This window comes from Zea mays, chromosome 5 (assembly GCF_902167145.1).
Source record: "Zea mays cultivar B73 chromosome 5, Zm-B73-REFERENCE-NAM-5.0, whole genome shotgun sequence".
Taxonomy (NCBI): Eukaryota; Viridiplantae; Streptophyta; class Magnoliopsida; order Poales; family Poaceae; genus Zea; species Zea mays.
The window spans coordinates 111,538,905-111,559,642 of record NC_050100.1 but is presented as its reverse complement, the minus strand read 5'-3'; positions in this window follow the sequence as shown (position 1 = coordinate 111,559,642).

The window sequence follows — 20,738 nt, the reverse complement described above, 5'->3', positions numbered from 1 at the left end:
GAAAGAATAAGCGGAAGCAATTTACAATAACTTAATTTACATTCATCTAATATAGAGAGTATTATTATTACAATACCAGGATACTAGGAGTGCATAAGTAGTATTATTATTACAGACCAGGGAGGTAAAACACCCTCCCGCACAAAAGTTGATTGTTTTTAAAGTGGGAGGCCAACATCCTCCCGCGACCACTTCACTGCTGAGGCTCTTCCTTGGGCACCATCTTAGAACAAAAACAGCAAAACTCTGTTGTTTCCTCACCTACAACATGGGTTCGAAAACCGTGAGTACAAAGTGTACTTTCGCAAGTCTTACCCGTCAAAAGAAAGAGACTCTCAAGGATATGCTGGCTTAAGGGAGTCAATGTAAGGCTACTCAAGAATCAAAGACTCTGTTTGCAGAAATGCTTACTAATAGTGGATCCTTAAAAATCCAGTTTTATTATCAAGTTAAGTCATTACCTATAGCTAGAGTTTTTTCTACCCTTGTTCAAGCACTTGTCCTGCACTAGCCATCTTTTATCACCCTTTAGTTCATTGGAATGCTACGTGTAAGTCAGTGACCAAGTCTTCATGTCTGAGAAGTAACGGCGATCTGAATCGATTAATACCCAGCTGGGGATCTCCAATCACACGACATATGTACCACTAAACCCTTGCATATGTCAACTCATCGCTACCGGGTTTCTTAAGACCAGACTAGGTTCACGCCAACCTAGAGCACAGATACACCACCATCTAGCCTCTTGCCATAGAGGGTACACGCTACTCTCGCCATCTCTCCACTCCTATTGCGTGGTGGCCTCTCTGGTATTAGTCGGCCCGAGGCAAAGCTTACCCATGATGAGGCATGTGACCAGTTAAAAGGTCCTCGATCATCAGGCCTACATCGACACGGTCCTTAATCGACTCAGACGGAGACACTACACCGAGACTTCCTTCTCGTGCAAGTCACCCACCCGGTCTCAGCTTTATCATTTAAAACCCCAAAGTTTGGTACCTGGCAGAGGTACATCTTGTTCGATGTTGAACCCATCACGGCCATGATGGGTCCACCAAGTTTTATTTTTAAAAACATCCCATTCCATCTGAAGCATCATCTTTTGTTAAAACCAAAACATCTTTGTTTTCTAAAGCAAGGCTAAGCATTAGAAAACATTTTTAACAAACAAGTAATCAAGGAAGGGTAAACAATTTTCCAAGGAAGGAAATGCATCAATTGTTTAGCACACAACTCCTATCACCTATTGCATCATATAAGGTGATAAAGGTTTTAAAAAAGCAAGGAGGTGGCAAATGCACCGGGGCTTGCCTTGTGTTGTAGGGGAGTCGGGATCTGTTCCACAGATATCAAAGTAAAAACAATTCCCGGTAGGTGGAGCTTCAGTTGGTGGTGCAGTCTCTTCTTCTTCGACACTTACTTCTTCTTTGTTTTCTATACATAACCATTGTTGGGGACTTGTTCTCAAATGCTTCGAATTAAGAACAAGGCAACACAAAAATGTTAAGTATAAATGTCCTTCGTCCGCTGAAGCATTATCTCCCCAAGGATATAATGAGCTTCGGACGAAGGTCATAAGTAAAGTATCACGAAGGTTTCACCTTCGTGATCATATTTATAAGACAATAATGAAAAATGAAATATAAAGTATAAAATATATTCACATGTTTTATTATATGAATATAGAAGTATTAAAACATAATATTTAGGTACATTTGTACCTTCACCTTGGCGGAAAGCAATAATTCAAGCGTGGCGTGTCAGTGATTACAGGATCGCGTGAACAGTGCCGGGATACTGTTCACCTATTTATAGGCACAGGATGCAACCTCCGCAAAATTACATTTATGTCCTTTACAATCAACTACAATAATGACACAAAACATCATGGGTCTTTAAGTCAATTCATCTTTAAGTCGGTTCGACCCTTCATCTTGAGATTTGTCTTTGTGCCAAAGCTTTATAGATAATAGCTTCGGCGCTTGCTTCTGAAAAGACCTTTCAAAGGTGTTCTTTTTAGGATCTTCGGCTATGAAGCATACCCCCAACAGTAGCGCCTTCGCGGTGCTAGATCGTTTTTCGTAACGAGCTTAATCCGTGAAAAAGTCTTCTAGGCTTCGGGACGCCGAAGATCCAAAAAACACCTTCCCTGAGCTCGTTGGCGAGAAACGATTAAAATAATCATCGCGCGCACCCCATCTTGCACCAATTACGCGCGCGCCAGCGATTCACCTTCTCGGACCCTGTGGCCCACCGTTCAGTGAGTGCGGGTGACTGTTTGTTCAGTGTTGGAGACCTTGCCGATTCACCTTCCCACCTGCGACACTATATAAACAGACAGGTAGGTGTGAAGTTACCACGGCATTCGTTGCTATTGCACTGTTTTGCTGCCAAATTTTTAGTCATAGCCAAAGCTTAATCATTGTGCTCAGACGAAACTTCGCTTGTGATTCTGCTTCGGCACAAGAGTAAGAGCTTCGGAGAAAACAAAAAAGTCAACACCAAAAATTTGAAGTAAGTCATAATCAAATGGCCAGAGTTCGCTCCACTGCTCGGGTCGATCGTGAGGGAGATGAGACCGAAGCTACTGAGACTATTCCTATTTCGGAAGCAATGAAGCACTCTGGGTTGGTAACACTGGAGGACATCCCTGCTGCCGAAGCAGGACAAGCTGCTGTTGAAGAAACTGATTCCGAAGATGATTACAGCAGTGCAGTACCGAGCAAGCCTAGCCACCTGGACTTCGGAAAGTCCACCATCTCCGAAGTTGATTTTCCTAAGATGGTGAAGTTGGGCTATCTTAGTGAAGCAAAGAAGGAATTGATTTGTTTTGGTGGAGAAGAAACTATCTCGAAGCCGGGAAAAAAATGAAGTGGTGGTTTTTAAAAGTCTTTTTAAAGCTGGTTTAAGATTCCCTCTGAACAAGATGATTGCTGATGTGTTGAAGAAATATGGGATCTACCTTCATCAGCTAACGCCTAACGCTATCGTTAGGCTGAGTGTTTATATCTGGGCCCTCCGAAGCCAGGGGGTGGAACCTTTCGCCAAAGGTTTCTGCCGAGTACACGAACTGCACTACCAAACCAAGGCTAGGGGAGATGGTTTACATGAAAATTTTGGCTGCTACAACTTTGCTTACCGCAAAAATACAAAGTTCCTAGTGATTAGTTACCGAAGCAAATGGCCAGCAGGATGGAAATCTGAATGGTTTTATGTCAAAGTTGACGAAGATGAAGATAAATTTGTCCAAAGTCCGTTAGAACTGACCTTCGGAGAAACAAGACCTCCGTGCAACATGATACGGGGGAGCCCGAGCCAGATTGCCTTTGCTGAATTTCGAGTAATTGCAGATCATATCGGCACTAGAGACTTAGTGCAGGAAGTTTTGGCCTTCAGAGTATTTCCGACTTTGAAGGAGTGGGAAATGCTGAAACTAGAGGGGGAAAAGAAGAAAGGGGAGCTTATTCGGTTGTCTTACCACTACAAGTTCAAGAAACACTTCAAAGTACTGTGCAAAATGGCTGGATACAATCGAAGTAATGTGCAATGAAATTCTTGGAAATTATTCTAAAAAAGAAGATCAATTGATGACAGCGACCTTTGGCACCCGTCCGAAACGAAGGCTGAACCGAGTGATGGATGCTATAGGCTTTGAATATCCTGACTATGAGCTACTGGACAAGGGTGCCGAAGGGCAAAAAAGAAAAAGAGTGGCTAGTGCTTTGAATAAAGACGACGAAGATCAATCAAAGAAGAAGAAACAAGAATCTGAGGCGAAAGAAGTTGCTTCGAAGAAAAGAAAGGCCTCGACCCCGAAGCAAAAATCAATTGATGAGGAAGAGAAGACTTCTGCGACATCTTCTACTACTGAAATAGAGGAAATCCTAAAGGTAATGACTGAAACTTTGCCTGTCAAACTAAGTCCATTGGGGCTTCATCTGACGAAGCTTTTTCATAAGGAAAAGGAGCCCACAAAAACAAAAGCACCTAGGCCAAAGAGGCAAAGGATTGTTACTGTGACAGAAGTGATTGAAGCAACACCACCAAGGGCTTTAGCTCCGAAGGTGCCTACTATTGAATGCACAACAGCTACTGAAGCTGCACCTTCGCAGGCCACAGATGTCGAAGCTACTAGAGCCGAAGACATTAATTTGGAAAGTGTGGCTCTTGATATAGATAAAATTCTACTAGACATGGCTGCAGAAGAAGCTGCTGGAGCCACCGAAGAGGCTTTGGCCCCAGAGGCCGAGAAAAAGAAAGAAATTGCCGAAGAAACACTGGAGGATGAAATTTTCAATTTTCAAAACTTGGTTGGTCAAGAATTAACAAAAGCCGAAAAAGAAGAATTAAAAGAGTATGCCATTTCTTGCGGCTATCGGCCAGGGGCACTTCTCTTCGGAGGTGTTGATGATGAGAAGCTAGGCTGCATCCGAGATCAGACCGGAGCAAAGGCGGTACTCTATCAAAGAGTATCGGCTTCCCGAAGCTCGAAGCCGATATTAGCCGCTACCGACGACAGCACATCGTCGGTAGTTTGTTTTATTCCAATTTCAAGTTAAACAATCTCCCTCTAACTTTTTATTTTCATAAAAAATGTTTTCTAACGAAGATTGTTCGTGCATAGAGTATGCTATTGAGCAAAGCTTTGAGGATGCAACAGGATTTAGAAGACAAAAAGCACGAGGTTATAATTGAAAACTTAGAAAACAAAATAAAAGATCAAACACCTGCTTTTGAGAAAAAAGAGTTTGAACTCCAAACAACTGAAGGTTTACTAGCAGAAGCCGAAGCTAAAATTACAGAACTGAATACGAAGCTTCTCTATCTGTCAGAAGGTTTCGAACAAGAAAAGCTGAAGCTTAATGAAAAACTTGAGGCTGAAATCCAGAATGGTTTAGTTTTGAAGAAATTATTGATAGACCTTCAGAACAAATGTTTGAAATTCAGCAATCAATGTGTTCAACGACTGAAGAAGGTGTTTTATTCAGTCGGGGCCAGTAGTGAAAAATTTATTCCTTCGGCTGAAGATCTACCAGAAGCCTTCGAACACATCGAAGGTGAGATTGATGACATCGATGATGTTATTGCTGGACACGGCGACTTTTGTGCCCTGGTAGCTTCTCGGGGCACCGCTGCTGCATTCCTGAAATCTGGCTGTGAGCACGGAAAAATTATCAACAGACCCAATTTCAGCCTATCACCAGCAATTCTAGATGATATTCCTAACCTCGCCCGAAGCATTGCGAATAAATTTATAAAGGTGATATGGACAAAGGGTGGGCGAGAGAAAGCTGGTGACGAAGCCCGAAGCCACCTTAAGCTGGTAACAATATTATACCTTATGATTACCTTTTCCTTTGAATTTTGAATTTAGCTTATAATACTTACATACAGGTTGACCAAGCCGAAGCTGAAGCTGCAGAATAAAAGGAAGAAGCTCCAGAGATGTTGTCGAAGCTCGAATAGTCTGTAAAAATAGCTCAAAAAACTCTTGTGATAACTTGTATAAAGTATGATGTAATTGAATTTCACTTTGTAATATAATCTTACTTTTCCGTCCATGTATGAAATGCTTTGGTGTGGACGAAATTAATACTTTTGAGCCATAGGCGAAAAACACCTTCCCTTCTTTGCGTACACAGCTAATCATAAAATTGCCTCTTTTTCTCTTTTTTCCGAAGCCTTCTCTTTCGAAGCCGAAGCAAATTTGTATGTTATGATGATGATGCTCCTATGTATGTCTAAGTGAATGTTTATGAATGCAAATGTATGATGTAATGTATCGTGCAAATGAATGCTCGAAGACACATATGAAACCATAATAACATATCTTTGCCGTTTATTTTTCGGCTTCACCGCTTATTTTTCGGTGTATCAGCGCTGACTTTTCGCTGTAAGCCTCCCTTAGTAGCTTCTTCTCCTTTTATTTCGGCGGAATCAACGTTGACTTTTCGCTGTAAGCCTCCCTCAGGAGCTTCTTCGCCTTTTATTTCGGTGGAATCAGCGTTGACTTTTCGCTGTAAGCTCTGCATTCCCTTAGGAACGACTTTTGAGCAGAAAACTTACGCTGCGCTCCCTTAGGAACGGCTTTTTATAGCTTCGTCGTGCTCTGCATCCCCTTAGGGACGTCTTTCGAGCTTCTCCGTGTTTTTTCTTTTTCTTGTTGCACTCGATGGTGCATGCCCAGTTTTTACATTTACATCTTCGGGGGATACTGCTCTTGTAGAGCTGATATAAGAAAAAGAGAAATTACATGCTATGGCCCCATTAAAAACCTTTCTCCCCCTTTGGAAAGGAAAAGGGTGCCATAGGAAAGAATAAAAAAGATTACATCAGGTTACACATAATACCGCCGAAGCTCATCCACATTCCAAGATCTAGGAATGTCGCTGCCGTCCATATCCTTCTGCCTGTAGGAACCGGGTCTTGACGAAGATACTACCAGGAAAGGCCCTTCCCATTTCAACTGTAGCTTGCCTACTGTGTCTGGGTTGGCGACTCTCCGAAGTACCAAGTGTCCTGGCTTAATATTTTTTAACCGAACCTTTCTGTCACGCCATTTTATTGTTTCGGCTTGATATTTATTAATATTCTCTACAGCCTGAAGCCTGATCCCTTCTATAGCATCTTTTGCCACAGAATAATCAGCTTCATCTTCTGCCGAAGCCATTGTTCTTATTGATCCCGCTTTAGCTTCTTCTGGGGTTATTGCTTCGTCACCAAACAGCAATTTGAATGGTGTAAAACCTGTTGACCTTGATATTGTTGTGTTGTGGCTCCACACCACTTTGATTAATTCGTCCGGCCACTTCCCCCTGGGCTGGTTGAAGATTTACTTCATTATTCCTGTCATTATAATGCCATTAGCTCTTTCGACATGTCCATTTGACTCCAGATGTTGAACTGATGCAAAATGGATCTTCGTGCCAATTTGTTCACAAAACTCTCTGAAAGCTTCGGCATCAAACTACGTTCCATTGTCCACGGTAATGGCCTTCGGCACTCCGAAGCGACACACAATATTTTGCCAGAAAAACTTTTGAACAGTAACCGAAGTTATTGTGGCTAAAGGCTTCGCCTCAATCCATTTAGAAAAATATTCCACTGCCACTACAACATATCTTAAATTCCCTTGTGCTGGTGGAAGTGGGCCTAGCAAATCAAGGGCCCATCTTTGCAATGGCCAAGTGGGCTGTATTAATTGAGTTAGAGACGAAGGTTGTTTTTGATCTCTTGCACATTTTTGACAACCTTCGCATTTTTGGACTAATTCTGCTGCACCCGAAGTTGCCTTCGGCCAATAGAATCCTTGACGAAAAACTTTACCCAACAAAGGCCTGGATCCGATGTGAGATCCACATAGGTCTGCATGTATTTCTTTCATCAGCTCTATACCTTCAGTTCTGGATAGACATTTGAGTAATGGAGAACAGACTCCATGCTTGTATAACTCCCCTTCTATTATTACATATGGACGGGCTCTTACCGCTATTCTCTTTTGATAAGCTTCGTCATCTGAAAGGAAATTGCCCTAGAGAAAAGAAATGATCTCAGTTCTCCAATCTTCGCTATAAACAGGAGATATATTGAGCACTGCTCTTTCAAGAAGGTCAACCGAAGGTGCTTTTATTGTTTCAAAGAAAACTTCCGAAGGTAATGGCAGCCCCTGTGTCGCTATCTTGGCTAGTAGATTAGCGTGTTCATTTTCTCCTCGTGGAATATTCTTAACAGAAAACCCCTCGAAGGAGGCTTCAAGTCTTCGAATTGTATCCAAATATTTTTCAAGCTTCGGATCTCTTGCTTTGCAACTTTTGTCAAAATGGCCAGAAATAACATGGGAATCAGTTTTGAGGATCGCCCTTCTTATCCCCATTGCTTTCAACTTCCGAAGACCCAAAAGCAAAGCTTCATATTCAGCAATATTATTTGTACAGCTAAAATCAAGTTTCACTGCGTAGCATGTTCTAACTTTGGAAGGTGCAATTAAGACGACAGCTGCACCTGCCCCGAAGGTTCCCCAAGAACCATCGCAAAATATTGTCCAAGCTTCGGCATCTTTACTTGCTTCTTCTTCCTGAGCCCCTGGCGTCCAGTCAGCAATGAAGTCTGCTAACGCCTGGGACTGAATCGAAGATCTATGCACATAATCAATGCAGAACTCATTGAGTTCCGCAGCCCACTTTCCAATCCTTCCAGTAGCTTCTTTATTTCTCATAATATCCTTCAAAGGTTGTGAAGAAGGAACAATTATATGGTATGCTTGAAAATAATGTCGAAGCTTCCTGGAAGCCATCAAAACAGCATACAGCACCTTCTCCAATTCTGTATAGTTTTACTTTGATAAACTAAGGACTTCAGAGACAAAGTATATTAGGGCTTGCTTTTTGGTTTGCCCTTCAAGCTTCTCTTGGACAAGTGCCGCACTTACCGTTGAGTGCCAAGCTGCCACATATAACAACAGAGGAGCCCCTGGCGCTAGTGGAGTTAATGTCGTTAGATCTATCAAATACTGCTTCAGCTCGTCGAAGGCTTTCTGCTGAACTGATCCCCATTGAAAAACTTCGGCTGACTTCAGCACTTCAAAAAATGGTAAATTTCTCTCTGCTGATCTAGATATGAATCGATTCAGAGATGCAAGTCTTCCCGTCAGTCATTGAACCCCTTCTTTGTGCTTGGTGGTTCCATCCGAAGAATAGCTTCGATTTTATTTGGATTAGCCTCAATCCCTTTTGTTGAAACTAGGCAACCAAGGAATTTTCCCTTCTTCACTCTGAAGACACACTTTTCTGGATTCAGCTCCAGACCAGCTTGTCTAAAATTAGCGAAGGTCTCCTGCAGATCAGCAATGTGATTTTCTTGCTTCGTGCTTTTTACTATGATATCATCAACATAAGTTAGCACATTTCTGCCTATCTGAGAATGAAGAACCTTCATTGTCATTCTGCTGAAGCTTCCTCCAGCATTCTTGAGCCCTTCAGGCATCCGAAGATAATAATATGTTCCACTAGGGGTTATGAAGCTGGTTTTTGGCTCATCCTCTTTTTTCATCCAAATTTGATGATAGCCTGAATAACAATCTAGCAGACTCATAAGCTCTGACGAAGCTGCTCCGTCAACTAGGGAATCTATCCTTGGTAATGGAAACTCATCCTTCGGACAAGCCTTGTTGAGATCAGTAAAATCAATACACATCCTCCATTTGCCATTGGCCTTTTTTACCATAACAGTGTTGGCTAGCCATTTTGGGTATTTCACTTCTCTGATGACTCCGGCGCTGAGGAGTCTTTTCACTTCATTCCGAGCAACTTCAGCCTTGTCATCAGACATCTTCCGAAGCCTCTGCTTTCTGGGTCTGAAGGATGGATCAACATTGAGCGAGTGTTCAATAACATCCCTGTTGACTCCGCAGAGATCATTAGGTGACCATGCAAAGACATCTTTGTTGTTGAACAGAAACCTTATCAGAGTTTTCTCCTGTTCCTCAGACAATTGAGATCCCAATAGCACCTTCTGCTCTGCTATATCATCACATAAGAGCATGGGCTTCGGCTGATCGGCCGAAGCAGCTTTCTCCCTTTTGTACTTGTATTGCTCACAAGCTTCAGCTCCATCTATGTTATGGATTGCTTTTGAATCTGTCCAGTTTCCTTCGGCCTTTCTGGCAGCTTCCTTACTTCCATGAATAGCAATAGGCCCTTGATCCAAAGGTATCTTCAAGCAAAGATATGCTGGATGAAGAATTGCTTCAAAAGCATTGAGAGTACCACGACCAATGATTGCGTTGTAAGGGTACTCCATGTCAACAATATCAAACACAACTTGTTCAGTCCTTGTGTTGTTGATAAATCCGAAGGTTACTAGCATCGTGATCTTGCCAAGTGCTACAATCTGCCTTCCTCCGAAGCCACAGAGGGGATGTGTGGCGTCATGAATCTTATCTTCGGGCTCTTGCATCTGTCTGAAGGCTTTAGCAAATATAATGTCCGCTGCACTGCCTGTGTCAACCAAAACATTGTGGACCAGAATCCTTTGATAACACAAGAGATAACCATAGCATCATTGTGAGGGTAATCCTTGAGCTGAAGATCCTCTTGGGAGAAGGTAATCGGAATGTGAGACCATCTTGACTTGATGAAGGGTCCTTGCACCCCTACATGTTGTACCCTTCTCTGTGCCTCCTTCTTCTGCTTCTTGTTAGCTGACTCTGAGCATGAACCGCCTGTTATCGGGAGTACAAGCTTCGGAGCCGAAGCAACTCCAGCTTTGAACGAAGCCATTAGCTCAAAAAGTGGAAGTGAGTTCACCGGAGGTGGGCGCCAATGTTGGGGACTTGTTCTCAAATGCTTCGAATTAAGAACAAGGCAACACAAAAATGTTAAGTATAAGCGTCCTTCGTTCGCTGAAGCATTGTCTCCCCAAGGATTTAATGAGCTTCGGACGAAGGTCATAAGTAAAGTATCACGAAGGTTTCACCTTCGTGATCATATTTATAAGACAATAATGAAAAATGAAATATAAAGTATAAAATATATTCACATGTTTTATTATATGAATATACAAGTATTAAAACATAATATTTAGGTACATTTGTACCTTCGCCTTGACGGAAAGCAATAATTCAAGCATGGCGTGTCAGTGATTACAGGATCGCGTGAATAGTGTCGGGATACTATTCACCTATTTATAGGCACAGGATGCAACCTGCGCAAAATTACATTTATGTCCTTTACAATTGACTACAATAATGACACAAAATATCATGGGTCTTTAAGTCAATTCATCTTTAAGTCGGTTCGACCCTTCATCTTGAGATTTGTCTTTGTGCCGAAGCTTTATAGATAATAGCTTCGGCGCTTGCTTCTGAAAAGACCTTTCGAAGGTGTTCTTTTTAGGATCTTCGGCTACGAAGCATACCCCCAACAACCATACATATACATGAATGCTCATGTGATGCTATGAATATGCAATTATCATAGAGATACTTCAAGTTGTACCTTGAATACAACTTTCCTTCACGGTATACCTAAGTTACTAGGGTTTTTCAAGTCAGTATTCTACTGGAATAAGGCAAATATTTCTTAGAAAGCTAGGGTTTTGGGTTAGGGACCAAACAATGTACAAAACATGTCAAACTTCACCCATGGGTTCTAATTATCAAATTAAGCTTTCCTAAAAAGTTTTATGACTTTTGGAGTTATCAAGTAATTTCTAAAATTCCAAAAGTCTAGGTTTAGGCCTTCTTAAATACTAAATAATTCATGGTTAGGGCTAAAAATCTTGGGACTATATTTTATTAAATACTAGAGGAATTTAGGAGTTTAGTAAAATTGGTCTCATGATTTTATCATTTTTCTATCATTTTCTATAAATTCCCTAAGCCTGGCAGAAAAAGAAAAGGGAAAATGATGAATAGTAATGGGCTGAAATCAGCCCGAGTCGGGCCACGTCTAGGCGGAACGCGCGCGCGCCCGTGTTGGACAATTTGCGCAGAAACCCTCGGGAAATTGAATAAACGGTAAAGAACTCTTAGCACATTTCATTGTGTCTCTGACATTTACACAATACCCCTCGCACTTTTGTTTCTTCTCCAATTTGCGCGTCCTCACAAATTTTTGCCAATCTAATGTGGCAATAGCGTTCTATCTCGGTGGCATACTTACGTCTCTCTCGGTAATTTGGTAGTCATCAGCTACACATATGTTTTCGAGGTTAGTGTTCCTGCAGAAAATTCCATCATAACCCTGTTTCCAATGATGCAATTCACACATGACAGTTTATCATAGTTTATACTCCATATATTTCTATATGGAGGCCAACTCCTCATTAAGCGCCGAGCCACGCATAGGCACCGCTGCCACACTTTAACCACAGGACAGCCCATTATGGTAACTCACATTCTTACCTGAGCATAGGTGCATCGTTACAAGTATGTTGGAACTTGCTCTCCTAAGCAAGATGATCCAACGGGGGAGTGAAAGTAATGCAAACAAGGTTTTAGAAGGTAATTGCTCTGTTAATCTAGCCTCTCAAGGGCACTATGCGGGGGTATTTATAGGTGCCTGAGTGCCAGGCGTCTTGGGTTAAGGACACATGTGCCCTTAGGCGTCCAGGTTATCCCCAGAATATTCCTATAAAGCAGGGTTACAGAATGTAATTACAGAGAAGCCTTTATAAATTAGGCCCGTAATGCGCAGCAGCCACGCGGGGCCTGTTACAATGGGCCGGATTGCACGTGGGCCTTCGTGTTGGGCACTCCGCGGAATGGGGCGACCTCGCCATAGGCCTTCGTCCTACGGCGCGTTGGACGAAGGGTGGAGTCTGCCAGTCGTCTTGTCTCCGTTGGTGCAGCAAGATTTGGCGAAGGCATCGAGTGAAGGGTAGCGTCTTCGCCTTCGCCCCAACATTTTCCCTCCGAGGGACCAGTTTGACTAAGTCATCTGGTGCCGAAGACGTCGCTAGATGGTGGAGACGCTGCCCTCGCTCGAAGTGGTTCCGCCGCGGGGTTTTTTGACATGACCGTTGATTGACGCCGCACTCTTGGGTTGCGGGTTTCCCGAAGCGTCGCGCCTTGTGTATAAAAGGGGGTGGGGGCGGCGCAGGTTGAAATTTACCTTTCCGCGTGCCGCGAAAACCCTAACCTCCTTTTCAAACTGCTCGCTTTCTCGCCTGCCCTCCTTGCTCCTGTTCGTCGGAGATCTGGCCCGCGTGAAGCAGACCGCACACCGCCGCCAATAGTACGTAGCCATGTCGTCTTCCTCCTCGTCTGCTGCGACCACGCCGACGGCCGAGGCGTCGTCCGAAGATACCTCGGGCACTGTGGCGGCGACAGAGTTACGACCGGGTGATACGGTGGAATTCGGTGTTTCGCGGATGTCGTCGGTCCGCGTGCAAGATATGCAACAGTTGGGATATTTCGGCGGTGGGGTTGGGCGTGTCTCGGGGGCAGACGTTTTGCTTTGGATGTGCGAGGGCGGGATCCTATAGCGGTCGTGCGCGAAGCGGAGGATGGGGCGGTGCGAATTGTGGGGCGCTACGTGCCGAAGACGGAGGTCCTGCGGAGCTGGGATATACGCGGATCCAACGACTGCCTAAATAGGGTCTTCAAGTTGAATCGCTTACCGTATGGCGGTTATCCCGGTGAAGACGTTGTCGACCGCCGCAGGAAAAGACCAGCGGATGTGATTGAAGAAGACCCTGCGCAGGAGGCCGCCCCAGTCACTAAGAAAAGGAAGCTAGGTACTGCGATGGGGGAATTGGGGGTCTCCGATAGTTTTGCAATGGAGTTGATGGGGACATGTGCGGCCCCCGGGGGAAGGATGTCTTCGCCCGAGCTCCGGGAGTCTTCGGCGCGGATGCTGGAGGTTACCGGGGGTCGATGTCCCAAGAACATTCCTATCCCCCGCGCGGCCGGCGAACACTTCTTTACGTCCCGCATGGCTCGTGACTTGAGAGTGTTTCCTTACGGACGGAATATTGCTGCTGTTGTGTCGGCAGTGATGAACAAGGACCGTCAAGATGCTGCATAGAAGCGTCGGGCAGTCGTCAGGATGGTCGATCCCGTGCGCGAGGCGAAGAGGGCGCGGGGAAGCGCGAAGGCTGCAGCCTCCGGCAGTGGCAAGCTGGTTCCGGCTGCGAAAACGGCTGCGCCCAGGAGCAGCAAAGCATCGACGGGCGAGAAGGCTGCGGCCATTGGCGGAACCAAGCCTCCCCCGGGCGGACCTTCACCCGCGAAGCTGCCCTCGCCGGGGAAGCGTGTTGCTGACTTCGGCATGAATATCAATGTCGATGATTATTTGGTTGGTAAGTATATATATATTTATTGTTTTTTTTTTGTTTTTTTTGACCGGAGACGTGTTGCAGGGTCGGGCGAGGGACGATTGGTTGTTGTCCCGCCTTCGGTGGCAGCCACCTCGCCATCGGCGGTGGTAAAGGCGAAGGGGGCCACCCAGGACCCGTGGGCCACCTTTTGCGCGAGCGGCGAGATTCTGACGGCCGCTGCCGCTAGGGACGTGGCGGGCACCATGTCCCAGCGGCTGAGGGAAGTGTCTCAGCAGTTGTCGCAGGAGCTGACGCAACAGCTGAAGCAAGTAATTCGTGCTGGACTTCGATGTTTGCTGTGTTTTGGTTCATGCGTTTGTCTCGTGAAGGTTTGACTTGTGTTTTTGCCAGGCGGCCAAATTCGCCGACCGTGTTGCGTCGGGCGTCCTGACTGTGGACGTCGCCGCCAAAGTCGAGAATCTTCGGGCGTAGCACGCGGATGCTGTCCGAGATAAGTCAGCCGCAGAGAGCAAGAACCGCAGGTTAGCGGAGAAGGTGGCCACCCTGGAGGCCGAGAAGACTGACCTCCGACGTCGGCTGGCGGAGGAGAGGAGGGAGGCTAACCAGGCCGTCGCTGAAGCGCAGGCTGCGCAAGCAGAGGCTAAGGTGGTGCTGGCGAAGGGCAGCCTCGCCAGCCAACGCGCCGAGGAATAGGAGGCGAGGTTCAACGCCCTGCGCAGTCGCGTGGACAAGGCCGAGACCTCGGTGCGCTCAGAAGTCGTGCGGACGCACGCGCAGCTCGTGGAGTCATACCGCGATCTGGGTGCGTGGACTGCAGATTTCGATGTGCCCGACCACGAGGCCAGCCTCCACTTCCTTGAATGGTTACAGGAGGAGCTGCTGGTGCTCCCGACTATTGTGCAGGGCTTCATGTCCTACGCCTCCCTCGTCACATGCGAGGGGGCCATGAATGCGCTGTCCCGCGAGGGATGCAAACACTATGAGGTCTTCGACCAGTCAGATGAAAACTTTGAGCGCGAAATTTTTAAGGTCGAAGACCCTGTGGTGAAGGATTCCGCGGGGGCACTCTTCGATCGGATGTGGGGTCCTCATGGTCGAGAGGCGGTTAGGGAGCGGTCTGACCGGGCGAGAGAGCAGGTAAAGTTTGTCCTTTGTTTCGTGTCGTTGAATGTGGGTGCGTGTGGGTTTGCTAAATGAGTGTGCTATTGCTGCAGATGGCGCGTGCCGAGGATGTCGAAGACCTTGGAGATCTGAACGGCGCGTGGCCCGAGCCTAAGGTCAACCCGACACTGCCCTCGGAAGCTGGTGAAGGCTCCTCCGCCGCACCTGTGTCTACTTTGTCCGGTGAAGGCTCCTTGCCAGCCCCTGCGCCGATGGTGGAGGACCCCCCCAAGGTGTTGGAGGAGCTGGCAGCAGAGGATCCCATGGCGGTGGGGCCTTTGCAGGTGGCTTAGTGGGTGTGGGGTAGTTAGTAAATTTTGTCTGTGTTACTGAACCTTGGTTGCTGCGCAGGTTCAGGATTTTGGGCCTGCGCACGCAACCGCTACTGATACTGCTAATTTTGTGGCGGCTTCGACTGTGGTTGCTGGAAATGAATCGGATGATTCTGTGTCTAAGTTTTTTGAGTCTGATGATTCTGGGAGCTCAGTTGTGTGGACGGAAGAGTCTTCGGATGAAGACTTGGATTATTTTGTGGCCTTGGATGTGGCTGCGGCGGAGGCTTCTCCGCATGTGACGGATGCTGAAGTTTTTCCTGGTCCGAGTGCTGGGCGTAGGCGGCGAAGGGCGGTGGCGAAGCGTAGAGTGAGTGAGGTGGAGGGTGGTCGTCTTCATGTGGACAGGGCTGCCAAGCAGGAATTGTTGTCCTCGCTTTGTTGGGGCGAGTGTAGGTGAGGGGGAGTTGCGAAATCTTTTTGAGGGTGAGGAGCTGAGGATATTGTTGTTTAACTATAAGGAGATGGGTATCATCCCGAAGGTTGAACCAATGTAAGGCGTGATGCCCTCGCTGTACGTATGTAACTATAATTTGTATGATGAGGCTATGTGCCTTCGCTGATCTGGCCGTGCCCGTAGGGGACTTGTGCACTTGGTCTTGCGCGTTTATTATGTCGGTCCGGCTGCACCTGTAGTCGGTCTTTGCACAAATAGTCTTGTGAGGGAGACTTCGATTTTGCGCACTTGTTGTGCTAGTCCGACTGCACCCTTAGGCGACTTTTCCACGGATAATCTTTTGAGGAAAACCACGATTTTGCGCACTTGGTTTGCTAGTCCGGTTGCACTCTTAGGTGACTTTTGCACGGATAGTCTTTCAGGGGAGACTTCGATTTTGCGCACTTGTTGTGCTAGTCCGGCTGCACCCTTAGGCGACTTTTGCACGGATAGTTTTTCGGGGAAGACTTTGATTTTGTGCACTTGTTGTGCTAGTCCGGCTGCACCCTTAGGCGACTTTTGCGCGGAGTGTCGCACGCGAGGGTAGCTAGCGCTGCCCCTCGTGGTGACTTCGTTGTGGTCGAATGCCGAAGACCGTCGATGCGGTCTTGTTTTGACGTAATTTTTGCGGGGGATTTTTTGCGTGTATATTACATAGCTCCGCCTCATTAAAAACCTCACCCCCCGGGAGGAAAAGAGTGCGGGCCAGAATAAAGCTGTTTTGTGAATTACAAGGGCGAGCTGGCCCTGAGGAGTCAAACAAAAAATTTGCGGAGATTGTCAATGTTCCAAGAATGCTCTAGGTCTTCGCCGAATGGCGTTGCTAGCCTGTACGCGCTGGGGGACGCCTTCGTCTTGACGATGAAAGGGCCCTCCCACTTTGGCTCTAACTTGCCCCGGGACTCCGTCCTAGCCGTCCGGACGAGTATGAGGTCTCCTTCGCTGAATTCCTTCGGGATGACTATGTGGTCGCGCCATGCTTTTGTTTGAGTTTGGTATTTGTTTAGGGCCTGTAGGGCGAAGACGCGGTCTCCGTCAATGAGGTCCTTCGAAGAGGGCTCGTCTACGTCGAGGACGGCTGAAGTGACTGTCTGTGGTGACCCATGTTTTAATTCTTGCGGGGTCATGGCCTCCGATCCATGTAGAAGGCGGAAAGGGGTGAACCCAGTCGCCCTGCACTCAGTTGTGTTCAGCGCCCATACCGCTTCAGGTAACAGGTCGGCCCACTTGCCTTTCTTGTCGCCGAGGAGCATTTTCTTGACTGCTGTGAAAATTTTACCATTGGCGCGTTCCACGACTCCATTGGATTGCGGGTGGTACACTGAGGCGAAGGCAAGCTTGGTGCCAATGGAGAAGGAGAAATCCTTGAAGTCTTGGTTGTCAAATTGCTTGACGTTGTCAACTGTGACCTCGGACGGGACTCCGAAGCGGCAAACCATGTTTTGCCAGAAGAATTTCTGGGCAGTCTTCGATGTTATCGTGGATACAGCCCTCGCCTCGATCCATTTGGTAAAATACTCGACGACGATGAAGGTGAACTTGAGGTTCCCCTAGGCCATGGGTAGGGGCCCGACAATGTCCAGGCCCCAGCGCTGAAGGGGCCACGTGTGGGCAATTAGCTTTGTGAATTGCGAAGGGCTCCCTGAGCGTGGAGAAAACTTCTGGCAGGCTTCGCAGGACCTTGTGACCCGATTTGCGGCGCAGATCATGGCGGGCCAGTAGAAACCTTGACGGATCACCTTTGCGGCTAGGGCCCTAGGCCCTGCGTGAGAGCCGCAAGTCCCGCTGTGGACTTCGTGCAGGATTTGGACGCCTTCGGTCTCGGTGACACATTTAAGCATGGGTTGACTGACCCCCTTTTTGTAAAGCTGACCTTCGATTAGCGCGAAGTCTCGGCTTCGATGTTTGAGGCGCTTGGCCTCATTGATATTGGTTGGATGATAGTACCCCTGCAGGAACAGGTTTATTGGTGCCCGCCAGTCTTCGGTCATGATGAGGTTGACTATGCGATGGCCCTCGCTGTCATTGGTTATTTGGAGGCCCTCTGGGCTGCGAACGGCTGGCGTGCCGATGACATGGTAGAATACGTCGGAGGGCAGGGCCTCGCCTCTAGCGGCTGCCTTGGCCAATGCGTCGGCCTCCTCATTTTTGGCTCGGTCCACATGCTGCAAGGTGAAACCTTTGAACTGCCTCTCGAGACTGCGGATAGCCGCGAGGTATTGCATAAGTGCGGGGTCCTTTGCTGCATAGTCTTTCTCGACTTGGTCGGTGACTACTTTGAAGTCTGTTCTGATGATGCAGGTAGTGACACCAAGTGCCCTGAGCTTGCGAAGGCCAAGGATGACAGCTTCGTAATTTGCTATATTGTTGGTGCATCTGTCAGACTCCAAAGCAAAGTTGAGGTGTGCTGCGTATATGTGCTTGACCCCTTTGGGTGAGGTAATGACTACAGCGGCACCTGCCCCCGCATGGCACCATGTGCCGTCGCAATGGATTGTCCACACCATCTCTGCATACGTGTCCGACTGTGTTATTGGCCCAGTCCAGTCGACGATAAAGTCTGCCAGGACTTGTGACTTGATGGCTGTCCTGGGCTCGAATGTGATATGATAGCCGGAGAGTTCGGCTGCCCATTTGGCAATCTGGACTGATGCCTCCGGGTTTCTAAACAATTCGCCAAGTCCTCTATCTGAGGTGACCCGGACCTTGAACGCTTCAAAATAATGGCGCAATTTGCGCGAAGCCATAACAAATGCGTAGGCAATTTTTTCCAGTTCCGTCATATTGCATTTTGATGTCGTGAGTACTTTGGAGACGTAATAAACTGGACATTGCTTGATCGTGCCCTCTCTGTCCTGCTCTTGAACCAGTGCTGCGCTGACCGCATGCGGTGAAGCTGCGATGTAGAGCAATAGAGGTAGCGAGGGGTTGGGGCTTGTAAGAATCGCCAACTCTGACAGGTACTGCTTTAATGAAGCGAAGGCTGTCGCCTGCTCTGGTCCCCATGCGAAGTCTTTTGTGTCGCGGAGTGTTTTGAGGAAAGGGAGGCTTCGGTCTGTGGATTTGGAGATGAATCTGTTGAGGGCGGCCATTCTTCCTGTCAGTCGTTGACCGTCTCTGGCTGACTGCGGGGGCGTCATGTTGATGATGGCCTGGATTTTGCTCAGATTGGCTTCGATCCCACGGTGCGACACCAGGTAGCCCAATATTTTCCCCTGGCGAACGCCGAAGACACACTTTTCGGGGTTTAATCGAAGTCGTGCGTCCCGCATGTTCACAAACGTTTCTGCGAGGTCAGCCAGATGGTCTTCCTTGCTTCGTCCACATACGTAAATATGTTTCTACCGACTTGACTCTCGAGCACCGTTTTGGTGAGTCGATAGAATGTGGACCCGGTGTTCTTGAGTCCCTCCGGCATTCTGATGAAGCAATATGTGCCGAAGGGTGTTATGAAACTGGTGCTTGCCTTGTCTTACTCCTTCATATATATTTGATGGTAACCGGAGAAGCAATCAGGGAGTGACATGACTTCGCACCCAGTCGCGCTATCAACGATTTTGTCGATCCGAGGCAGCGGGAAGTTGTCCTTGGGTCAGGTCTTGTTGAGACTGGTGAAATCAATGCACATCCGCCATTTGCCGCTTTTCTTCTGCACCATCACTACGTTGGCGAGCCATGTAGGGTAGGCGACTGGCTCGATAAATTTGGCCTCAAGCAGGCGATGTACCTCGGCCTTGGCGGCTTCTGTCTTCTCATCAGACATCTTGCGCAGCCGCTGTTTCTTTGGCCTCACCGAAGGGTCGATTCCCAAGCTGTGCTCGATGATGGAGCGATTGACTCCGACCAGGTCGAGGGCAGACCAGGCGAAGACGTCTTTATTTTTGGACAGACAACAGAGGAGTCTCTCCTCGTCATGCGAAGTGAGGTCTTCGTTGATGGTGACCGTTTGCTTGGGCGTTGCCTAGTCGAGGGGAACAGTCTTGGTCCCATCGTTGCTCTGCAGCTGTGCCTTGTCATGTTCTTTGGCGATTGGGCTGGCAGATTCGGGGACCTCGCACTGGGCCGTGAGGCAGTGTACGTTCCTTTGCCCAGGAACGAAGTCTCTTTCTATGTTGCGCGGCCTGCTGGTTGCCGTAGACTGTGATCGCGCCTTGCGGACCTGAGATCTTCAAGCACAGGTAAAGTCCGTGAATGGCTGCCTCAAACTTGTTGATGGAGCCCCGACCCATTATGGTGTTGTACGGGTACACCATGTCGACGATGTCGAACGTGACTTGCTCACTTCGTGCATTGGGTTCTACACCGAAGGAGAGAGGTAGCTCTATTTTGCCGACAGGAAAGGTGCCCTTGCCGCCGAAGCCATAAAGTGGGTTGTCCGAAGGCTTAAGCAAGATGTGGCTGATGCCCATGCGGTCGAAGGCATGGAGCAAAATGATATCCGCCTGGCTGTCATTGTCGACTAAGACTTTGTGCAGGTCCCAGCCTGCCACGCTGCAGTTGATAACCATGGCGTCGATGTGGGGTGCGCTGCGCAGGTCGACGTCTCGGGCGTCGAAGGTCAAGGGCACATGGGACCACTTTGTCTGCACGACTGGACCGGTGACGGCGACGTGGTTGATGCTGCGGTAGTGGTCCCGCTTCTGTCGCTTCGTGTCGAAGTCGACGCTGGACCCCCCAGTGATCATGTGAATGACTCCGCGATACGGCTGATCGGCGAAGTCTTCTTGCTTTGGGGCTTAGGGGTGGTTGGGGTGGTGGATGTTTTGCTCTTGCGGGTGTGGGGTGGGAGTGGGGGAGGTACGATTTGTACGTCCTAGTGGTGTTGGTATGCGTGGTGAGGTGGATGCGGAGCGAGGCCATGGTTGTATGGCTGAGGGGGTTGTTGATATGTGTGTGCGAAGTTGCACCCGTGCCATCCTGTCTCTGGTGGCCTTCGTCTCTGGGCAGTCTCTTGTAGGGTGCGCGCAGTCTTCGCCGTGGAACAAGCAGTAAAATATGCGCGGCTGCTGCGCACGTCCCCGGCCCCGACC